Source organism: Mus musculus, chromosome 18 (assembly GCF_000001635.26).
Source record: "Mus musculus strain C57BL/6J chromosome 18, GRCm38.p6 C57BL/6J".
Taxonomy (NCBI): domain Eukaryota; kingdom Metazoa; phylum Chordata; class Mammalia; order Rodentia; family Muridae; genus Mus; species Mus musculus.
The window spans coordinates 64,280,298-64,291,631 of NC_000084.6; the positions used below are offsets into that span (position 1 = coordinate 64,280,298).

The following is an 11,334-nucleotide window of genomic DNA, read 5'->3' on the forward strand; positions in this document are numbered from 1 at the left end:
TACACAAGATCCATCTCAAACATGAAAAAACTGGAAGAAAAGGCCTCTATAGTGGCACATGTGACTAGTGTTCACAAGATTTTGGGTTCAATCTCCGAGAGAGGAGAGAAGGAGGAAGAAATAAAGAAAAGAGAGATAAGGAGGGGGTCACAAGGGGAAGAAAAAAAGAAGGAAACAGAAGAGAAAGGGGGTGCCAATGAGAGACCCTAAGGACTTGGTTCACACTGCAGCTGATGACAACTCACCCTGAGTCTTAGCCTGTGCCTTCCACCCCTAAAATTGCCATTAGGTCCTTCTTCATAGCCCCCCCCCCCCCGTCACCATCAGCTTCTCCTCCTCTGTTATTCTCGTCACTAGAAATGTTACTTCCATTGTTTAGCTGTGCTTTATACTGTATTATAAAGTCCTAAAGGTAACTTAGCCCATCTAATTTACGCTATGCCCTTGGTACCAAGAACAGTGTGAGGATTTCAGTGAGCTGTCAGGCAGTATCTACAGGATGCAGGGAGGTGGCTAGAAGCGTAACACAGTACACACACCATTTCAATTAGTCTTCTGATGCTTCTCTAACTACCCAGAAGCCCTGGCTATCCTCTGGCTATTCTGACTCAGGCAGCACTGTGAGCTATACTCAACAAGAAAGAGATCTAAAGGCTTCACCATAGCACAGGGGTGTGGTTTAGCCTCAATGGATGAGGGGATGCCAGAAATACAGGGAAGCCACACAAGCTTTGCAGGACCCACACACAGAAAGCAGAGGCAGGGGGACTGCAAATTGTAGGCCTAGAATACATAGTGGGACCCTGTCTTAGGATAGGAGAAATGAGAAGGTAGGGGAGAGAAAAGGGTTAATTCAAGTAAAGATAATAAAAATGTTAGAGCCCAACATCAAGGTTTTTTATTTTCGGAAAATCATATTTGAAGATTTCCCTCCCACCCTACACATATGCACACTGAGCGGGAGTGGGGAGGGTGGGAATGGGGAGGTGGGGCAATCCTAAAACAAAACAGTCCACGAACTTCAACAAAACATGAAATTGACATCAAGCTTATTGCAGACTCTCTGCCTGGGGCTGATTAGTACAAATTAAATTTTTTTAATGGAATTTTTTTTTCCCTAAGAAAACGCAGTGCCACCACTTGATCGAGACAAAGAGGACTTAAAAAGAGAGAAATCCCCTTCATAAAAGAAAAAAACCTGACCCTATGGCCCCCAGACCCGGAAAGAAGTATGGCTTTATGCTTCCACCTAAAGAAATGTTGGAGTTTCAACGATAGCAGGACCCCAGAGCAGGGGCAGCTGGTGCCAATGCCAGCTACAGAGGGGCTACGGTAAGTGTGGGGTTCCAGTGAGTTCTGTGAGCTCAGAGACCACACTTCTCCTGCCACTAGCTCACCAGGAACTTAGGTTCTTTGTGAACTTCTCCTCTGGTTTTTTGGGTTTTGTTTTTTGGGTTTTTTTGGGTTTTGGGGGTTTTTTTGTTTTTTGTTTTTGTTTGTTTGTTTGTTTTTGTTTTTGTTTTTTTTCAAGGCAGGGTTTCTCTGTATATCCCTGGCTGTCCTGGGACTCACTCTGTAGACCTTGGCTGGCCTTGAACTCAGAAATCCACCTGCCTCTGCCTCCCAAGTGCTGGGATTAAAGATGTACACCACCACTGCCCATGTGAACTCCTCAATGCCCTTGATTACATACAGGTAAAGAAACCGAGTCAAGACTTGAGGAGGTTCTGGGGGGCAGGGCGAAGGAAGGGGGCTCTGACTATCCCCATGAGCTACTCTAACAAGCCAAAATTGAAGCACTTGGTCAGCTTTTGGAGAAGGGGAAAGAACTGTGCTGTTATGTCAACTCACAATTCTCCACTCCAGCTAAGAATATTTAAAGAAACAGACGGTCCACTTTACTTATTTTATAGTGATCAGAAACGTTAATGAAACAGTAGAAATGGGGACGAGGGCTAGAACATCTTCAGACCTCTCATTCCTTGCTTGTTTTCTCTGAGTGTGTGTTTATTATGCACCATATATTCCCCCTGCCTTTTCTGACTTTTTATTTTTATAAAATTGGACCAAGAGCATCTTTCTATGTTATAAAATATTAAAGGATAAACTCACATAATGAGCATTAGAGCACCTTACCTTATTCGACCAATTCTCTATTATTGCTTCAAATTTAGGTGATTTGTAATTTCTCATGGTTATAGACAATGCTCTAAGAAATATTGGATGGTTTAATTATCTCTTTGGGGTAAATTTTCAAGAACTTTAAACAAATTTTGTGAGAATAATTTTTTTCAGGTTCTGGGGAGGTAACTTAGTAAAGTGCTCGGCAAACAATCACAAAGAGCTGAGTTCAGTTCCCAGAGCCCACACTGAGAAGCTTGGCCTGGGGCCAGCAAGATGGCACAGCAGGTGGCTGCACTAGCAGCCAAGCCTGGAGACTCCAGTTGGATTCCTGGGACCCACGTGGTGGAAGAAAAGAACCAACTCCAGCAATTTGTCCTATGATCTCCATGCATGTAACACACACACACACACACACACACACAAAGACACATAATGTATTTACTTATTTATTATATTAACCTATTATTAATTAATTAATTTAAGAAATAGAAATCTGGGCATGATAGTTTGCACCTGTAACCCCATCAGTAAGGAGACAACAATAAGAGGAACAGCTGTTTCTTGCTGGCCAACCAATCTAGCCAAACTGGCAAGCCCCAGGCCAATGAGAGACCCTGTCTCCAAAAGCAAAATGGACAGTACCTGAGAAATGATACCAGAGATTGACATCTGGCTTCCACATGCACATATATGTCAAACACAGACACACAAGCATGCACACTTATACCCCCCATATATATGAACATAGGAGTGCACACACACACAATCTTTTCAGAGCTAGGCAGAAAATTTCAAATAGAGATTCAATGTCTAAATGTCCTCCTAGAAAACTTGCAAAAAGGTTGGAAGAAAAATCATACATTGCCACTGAATATAACTTCCTTAATAGAGAAATGATGAATTTTAAATGTAATATAAAATTTTATATACTTTACATATAATATAAAACTTTATATTATATATAAAATGCATACTCAGGTAGTAGCTTTGCTATGCTATGCTTCTTATATTCTGTTACTATGTCTCTCTTTTTGGAGCTGGAGACCTTCACACACTCAAGGAAAAACTCATCTGCTTGTGTTCTCATTACTAATCAAATAAGAGGCACCTGGATCATGTGGGAAAGACAGTCCTTCAATACAATGATAGATAGTTCTTTCCTTTTTTCTAGGAGTATGTTTATTGCTTACTCAATCTACCAACCTAATAATGCTTCCAATTTATATGAAGTCCCAGTAAGTCAAAATGAGGAGGTTGAACCAAACAATCTACCTTGAGCCTGCACAAAATGTACAGGTCGGTTGTTTGTGTTGAGTTTCTTTTATTCAATAGCACCAGTTCTATAGGAGAGATATGCTTTAACCAAATTCAAAAATGTAATGTAGCTCTTTCAAGGCAGATATTAAGATTAAAAACCCAACCAACAATTGTTTCTTTCATGAGTAAAATAGATTTGCATCAAAAAAATAAGTATCATATTCAACTCTATATGCCTGGACGTTTTCATCAAGGCAATTAAACTCTAAAAAATAATAATAATAATAAACAGCCACAAATTATATAAATAAATGACAGGGGCTGTGTTCCAATAAAACTTTATTTGTAATATCAGACAGCAACTAGATTCAGTCCACTGGGTCCTAATTTGACAACATTCGCTTTAAGTAACAAGAAGCCCCTTTATTATGTTAAATATTTGATTTGATCTTCAACATATTAGTTTCTGAGGGTGGTCACAATTAAAATTTCTACAATGTTGGTGACTTAAATAACAGACAGTTCTGGAAGACAAATGTGTGTAGACAAGGCTTCATCAAGGCTGACTCCCTTGAAAACTCTGACACATGATTGCTGCATGCATTTCTCCTTAGATGCCAGAACCCTGGGTATTCCTTCCTTGACTTATAAATGTAGATTTCTGTTTCTAACTTCTTCCCTAAGGACACACCACTGAACTACTGAACTTAGAGCCCAACTGAGTCTGGAACCATCTCCTCTCAAGTTCTCACTCTGGGCCATTTGTCTCAACTCCCATTATAAATAAGATCTCATTATAATATGAGTTTTCAGATAGACATAATTTGAGGAGCTATAATTCACTTGCCAACATTCATTTTGTGTGTGTGTGTGTGTGTGTGTGTGTGTGTTTTGTTTTGTTTTGTTTTGTTTTGTTTTGTTTTGTTTTGTTTTGTTTTTTTGAGACAGGGTTTCTCTGTATAGCCCTGGCTGTCCTGGAACTCACTCTGTAGACCAGGCTCGCCTCGAACTCTGAAATCCGCCTGCCTCTGCCTCCCAAGTGCTGGGATTAAAGGCGTGTGCCAGCACGCCTGGCTTTTAGGAGTTTTTTTGTTTGTTTGTTTGTTTTGTTTTTGTTTGTTTGTTTGTTTGTTTGTTTCATTTATAATACACACAAACAAAATAATTCAAGAACTGATTCTGAGTGCCACAGAGTATAACCAAATAATACATATAGGCTCTGATTCACTCTGTGATAATCTCCTGTGATGGTTTAAATATGTTTACCCCCACCCCCACCCTGGACTCTTGTGTTTGAATGCTTGGCTCATGGGGAGTGGAACTATTAGGAGGTGTGGCCTTATTGGAGTAGTTGTAGCCTTGTCAGAGGAAGTGTGTCACTGTGGGGGTGGGCTTTGAAGTTTCCTAAGCTCAAGCTCTGCCCAGTATGGAATCCAATCCCCTTCTTCTGCCTTTAGATCAAATGTAGGACTCTCCCCCAGCACCATGTCTGCCTGCATGCTGCCATGCTTCCCATGATAATGAACAAAATCTCTGAAACTGTAAGCCAGCCCCAACTAAATGTTGGCTTTGTCATGGTGTCTCTTCACAGCAATAGAAACCCTAAGACACCCCTTTTCAAGGTGACGCGTCATTCTATAGAAATGCAGCAGTATTATTGAGTGACAGAAGTTATATCTTCAGATTAATTAGATCTTACAAAGTTCTTCACTGTGTGTTGACAGTAAATGGGTGTTCTTGTAACAGACTCTGAAACAAATCACACACCACCAAAAATCAACAAATTCTAAAGACATTCCTCAAAGACAAGGCTTTATTTCCCACACCAAAGAGCTGTTCATCACTGGTGCTATTGATCTTGTGTGAGTGAGTTTTCTGGCCGGGATACATGCACAGTGTTTAACCAAACAACACATGGATGAAGAAAATATGAAAGTTGACCAACCTATGACATGAAACAATAAGTTTAAAAGAAATGTCTAATATGTTTCGGTGGACACGTTCGTTCAACACCTTAAAGATCAATTTAAGACTCATTCTCAGCTTTGCAGAAGATAACACAGATATATAGATATAGATCTAAGCAACTTTAGCCACAAACACTAATATTTCTGATTTAGCTTCCTGAAACCTTGTGACCTAATCAGCAAACAGAGTCTACTGGGAAGAAAAGTGAGAATTCAGTTGAAGATATTATTCAAAGAAAGAAAAAGAAAGAGGGAAAGAGAGAAAGAGAGAAAGAGAGAAGAGAAAGAGAGAAAGAGAGAGAGAAAGAGAGAGAGAAAGAGAGAGAAAGAGAGAAAGAGAGAAAGAGAGAAAGAGAGAAAGAGAAAGAGAGAAAGAGAGAGAGAGAAAGAGAGAAAGAGAGAAAGAGAGAAAGGAAAGGAAAGGAAAGGAAAGGAAAGGAAAGGAAAGGAAAGGAAAAAGGAAAGGAAAAAGGAAAGGAAAGGAAAGGAAAGGAAAGGAAAGGAAAGGAAAGGAAAGGAAAGGAAAGGAAAGGAAAGGAAAGGAAAAAGGAAAGGAAAGGAAAGGAGAAAGGAAAGGAAAGGAAAGGAAAGGAAAGGAAAGGAAAGGAAAAAGGAAAGGAAAGGAAAAAGGAAAGGAAAGGAAAGGAAAGGAAAGGAAAGGAAAGGAAAGGAAAGGAAAGGAAAGGAAAAAGGAGAAAAGAAAAGAAAATATGGCTATGCTGAAGTCAACCATGTGTAGCCAGTAAGAGGGTTGACTGAGTAACTTAAGTGGAGATAGCTGGGGTTCTATAGAAAATAGAGCACAAAACTTTCTGCCTTCCTTTAGAAGCATTGAGTCCTTCAAAATGGAATATCTGTAGGAAACTATTCTCCATTCAAGTACATCCAGACCAGAATGACTGTGTGCAATATGAGGCTCTGGGTGAGAAAATGCCTTACTTTTCATGCAAGAAACCAGGGGTATCCAGATGGAACAAACAACATATCACATATCTCCCCACCCTGGATGTCCAGAGTGCTGTGTGGCTTTTCTTTTCTCATTCTTAGAGAAGAGATCTTCCACATGACAGATCCAGCAAACCAAAGAAGGGGCGTGGAAAGAGTTAAGTTTATAGAGCCTTTGATTAAGAAGAAAGGACATTGGATTGATCTGGATACTATATGGAGCCTCACGAACAACCAATTAGGGACATGGGATTTATCATTCACTCCGTTTTTGTCAATCTCTAAGTCTTTTTGTGGGTACCTAGACTCTTTCTGACTTATGGGTGGATTCACTCTCTGATAACCTTTCTGAATGATCTGCAGTGTTCTGAATATCTGTGTTTCTTCCGATTCCTATGTTGGAAACTAATCCCCCAATGAGATTAGAGGATCGGGGCCTATGGAAATGGTTAGACTATCAGGTCAAACCCCAGCGATGATTATTAAAGGTGACCCCTGGAAACTGTCTTGTCCCTTTCCATTGCATGAGGACATAGCTAGTGTGAACCAGATATGAACCAGCAAGTGTGTTCTCTCTAGACACTGAACCTGCCAACACTGATCTTCGACTTCCCAATCACCAAGATTTCTCTTGTTTGTAAGCTACCAAGTCTATGGTATTTTGTTATAGCAATTCAAACCCACTGCCATTTTTCTGAGGGTGTCACACACCGTCCAGAATTGTTTCAGAGAAAGAACCCTTGTTTTCATTCTATTTATTTACATAAATCTTTCTTCTACATTCAGCCCAGAGTCCTTCTCCTGGTCGGCTCCCAGGGGTCATATCAACTTCCCTGCCCATGTGTAAGGTTAAGGATTTGTAACAAGACTTCTTCAATATGTGTAAGTTCTGGCAAAGTGTATCTCTCCAAACCCAAACAAAGCCCCTGGGATGATCCACCCAGTCCATCTAAAGAATGCATTCAGCTATCAGACTATCTGGCTGAGAACTAGAAATCAGGCATCCTTCCGGTGGGAATCCTAATGGTAAGTGGGAAGCCATAGTTGGATGAGAAAGAGAGAAATAAACCAAGTCTCTGTGACCAGGGACAAAGTTCCTGCTAGGGAGACAGAGAGCAGGTCAGTATATTCTTGAATATATCACCGAAAAATGGCGTCCTCAGGAACTCTGGCCATAAGTTTTCATTCCCAGCTGTGCCTGAGTGAGCCATGTCTACTTCTATTGCTAAAAATCACTGACAGTTGGTGTTCATTCAGGATCAAAGTGTGGCCTCGGTTATTTAGACTAATATAATGCTTTAGACTTCAAATTCTCAGAAACAAATACAACCACAAGACACTATCTATTCAGAAAGTGCTCCTATTTACTTCTTGGTATCTAATTATAGCCCCCATCGTGCCCCAAATAACCTTACATCCTCCAGATGCAGAATTGCTTATTGTCCTGACTTAAAAGTTCGCAAACAAGTGTATCCTTTATGTTATCAGCTTCACTAACGTGTGGTTCCTCTTGCTTTGTGGTTCTGTTCTGTATATTATAACTCAGTGAACGTCGGTTCCTTGAGGACCAGAACAATATCCCATCCTCCTCTGTGCCCTTTGCTCTGACTCATCCAGAGCAGGCAGTGTTTGCTGACTGTATAGTTACTCAGATGTAGCCTGGGTCTCTTCTTAGAGTCACATCTTAAGGTTCGTGCAGTACCTTGCCCTGGGTAGTATCATTTATTTCATTTGAAAGTGTTTCATCTTTTCCGAGTAACCGCCAAGATGGCCGAAGTGGAGCAGAAGAAGAAGCGCACCTTCCCCAAGTTCACCTACCGTGGCATAGACCTCGACCTGTCTTATGAGCTCGACATGTCTTATGAGCAACTGATGCAGCTGTACAGCGCCCGCCAGAGGAGGCGCCTGAATCGTGGTCTTCGGTGGAAGCAGCACTCACTGCTCAAGCGCTTGAGAAAGGCCAAGAAGGAGGCGCCACCCATGGAGAAGCCGGAGGTGGTGAAGACACACCTGAGGGACATGATCATCCTGCCGGAGATGGTGGGTAGCATGGTGGGCGTGTACAACGGCAAGACCTTCAACCAGGTGGAGATCAAACCAGAGATGATCGGCCACTACCTGGGCGAGTTCTCCATCACCTACAAACCTGTGAAGCACCGCCGCCCGGGATCGGTGCCACCCACTCCTCCCGATTCATCCCCCTCAAGTAGCCGAGGCCATTAAAGACTGGTTTTGGTCCCTGGAGGGGGGGGGGGGGGGAATGTTTCATATATGTCCAGAGCTGAGCTGGGGGGGCAGAGGGTGTATCTCAGAATATGGTCTTTGCATTAATGGCATAATTAGAAGAAATTACTTTTCATTGATTCCCTAGGCACAGCCAGAGCTGAACATTCTGTTGTGGCCGTTACTGCTCCTCCTCATCAGTTAAGTCCTCTAAGGAATGAGCAGGGAGTAGTCATTCCATGGCGAAGCTACCTTGTAGAGATGCTAGCACCTTGTATTAGGCAATCTTTTTATCTCAAAGGCCAGATACTAACATGTTAATTAATAATGGCTAACTCTTTTTGTTAGAATTTTGGCATCATTCTGTAATTTTCTAAACTTTTTGTCAGTTGAATTTACTTTTACATTTAGATAAAAGGTTGCTTATTATTACTATTGTTATTGCTATTAATCGTTATCATTCTCTCTACAGCGTTCCCCACTAAGCCTGACCACTGTTTAGAATGCAATTTCGAGCATGCTAAAATTTCCTTAAGGCTTCCCATTGGGCTCAGTCCCCTCTGCAACTGACTGCCCTGACTGGGATCCAAAGTGAAGAGCCTTCATCCTTTAACCAGAATATTAAGCAATCAGAGCTAAGCAAGAAAAGCCAATAGACTGACGCAATTTTGTAGCTACACATGAGACTATTAGTCTCCATAGAAACTTGTCCATGAGAGCTGGGTGGCTCTCCCCAGTCAATGATTCAGCATTAACACCCTACAGGGTCCCACATGAGGAAGCAGCAATTCCCGAAGTCACAAGTAATTGGCACGTTGACGCCTAGTCAGAGACAGGGAGGGGAGAGGAAAACAGACATTCAGCATACTTCCATTCCTCCTTTTAGAAGCAGCCAGGTGTGGTGGAGCTTGTTTTACTCTCAGCGCTGGGGAAGCAGAAATGGGTGGATCTCTGGGAGTTTAAGGCAAAACTCATCTTTATAGTAAACTGAAAGACAGCCATGACTATGTAACAGAGAGACCCTTTCTGAAGAAGAGAAGAAGAAGAAGAAGAAGAAGAAGAAGAAGAAGAGGAGGAGGAGGAGGAGGAGGAGGAGGAGGAGGAGGAGGAGGAGGAGAGCAAAAGATCTCCCTCTATCGTTATTCAGGTGACCAGACATGAAGAGACTGTTCTTCCCAGATGGAAAACCAGGGACTGGTAGCTTGAAAAAGAATTTCAGGGGGCTAGAGAGGTAGCTCAGTGGTTAGGAGCACTGGCTGACCTTCCAGAAGATCCAGATTCCATTCCCAGTGCCCGCATGGCAGCTCACAACCATCTGTAACTCTAGTTACAACGGATCTGGTGCCCTCTTCTGGCCTCCTCAGGCACCAGGCACACATAATGGTACAGATATGCATGAAGCAATACGTTTAATATTTTGTTTTAAGAAAAGAACTTCAGAAGCATATAGGAATAGTCTTACTTCTCTCTCAATTATAGAGTTTGCAAATAACAAAAGAAAGGCTGAAATCCAGGTTCTCTGTCTCTGGATTTTAGCCCATTTTACTGAAAACAACACAGAACATCAGAAACAAAGTTCACCTCCCTCCCGTCTCCTTAGCAGCATCACCTTCTCCACTTCTTGCTACTGTGGCCTGCCAGGCATTTCTGAGGCTACCCATGCCTTGTACTCAGAGTCCAGACAATTTTTAACCCCCTGGTTCCAGATCAAAAGGCAGCAACTCAGAGTTGAAATACTCCCCACTGTACTGAAATTTGTAATAAGATATCAATATTACAGTAGATACAATGGGTTCCACTAGAAATTACAGAAAAATGAAAAAATAAAGCAAAGATTTAAAAGAGATATATCACTTAGCAAATGTGATCATTGAGTCTAATTCTGGTTCTTCTCTACAGAAGAGAAGACAACAGTGAAGAATATATTGTCTTTGAGAAAGATATCCCTTCGTTCCACAGTGCTCTGAGAACACAAGCTTACTCTAGGGTCACTGTTGATTAGCTGCCAACTGAAAGTCTCAAGTTTGTGGAAATCCCTATTCCCCTGGCAAACTGTAAGAGTTGGTCAACTTACATAACAGTCAAACAATCCTTGAGTCTATATTGCAAATGGAGTACACCTTTACTTTCACTTGCCTCTGACTAAATTGACAAAATTCCTTTAAGTATAAAAATAGGCCACAAAAAAAAATGTGTGATGTTAACAATATCTGTGACTTCGTCACTGGTACAAGTCCTCTATGTTTTCTAAGTCCCATTCAATTGCCCCGGTATCTTTAATGCTATTCATGCATCACGACATGGAAACAGATTCGCAGTAACCACTAGGTCTTATTTAACATGTTGAAAAATTACATATTACTGTATCAAAACCTAGTTATATACCATGTAATTGCATTTAAAGAATTCCTGAAACATTGTCTACAGGCCTTACCAGAGTACGAAAGAGATCCAATAATGCAAAAAAGGCTAAGGCTCCAGGCAGAACCTTACACTAGCTCCCTGGTGATAGAATTATGTAAAAGGATTATGTTATAGGATTTAAACACATTACTCATATTATCCTCCATAAGCAGCGTATAAAGTGGTAGATAAGTGTATAAACTTTATCAACCTGACCTTGAAATGTGAGCAAAATAAACCTAGCCTACTCAGGATTGGTCTGGTCCCAGAATCATCTCTCCTCTTTCTTAACATAGGATAGATCCCCTGGGTGCATGCTGAAGACCACAGAAGTCCTATTTAGGAATACAGAAGTGGAGGTTTGGCACTAGGAAGATGGCTCAGAGGATAAAGTGCCTGCTGCTCAAGTACGAGG

The 11,334-nt window shown here is 41.4% G+C and overlaps 1 pseudogene; it reads left to right on the forward strand.

The window, feature by feature from the left end:
* The first annotated feature begins 8,045 nt into the window (after positions 1-8,045).
* On the forward strand, positions 8,046-8,537 carry Rps15-ps3 (annotated as a pseudogene).
* Positions 8,538-11,334: the final 2,797 nt, after the last annotated feature.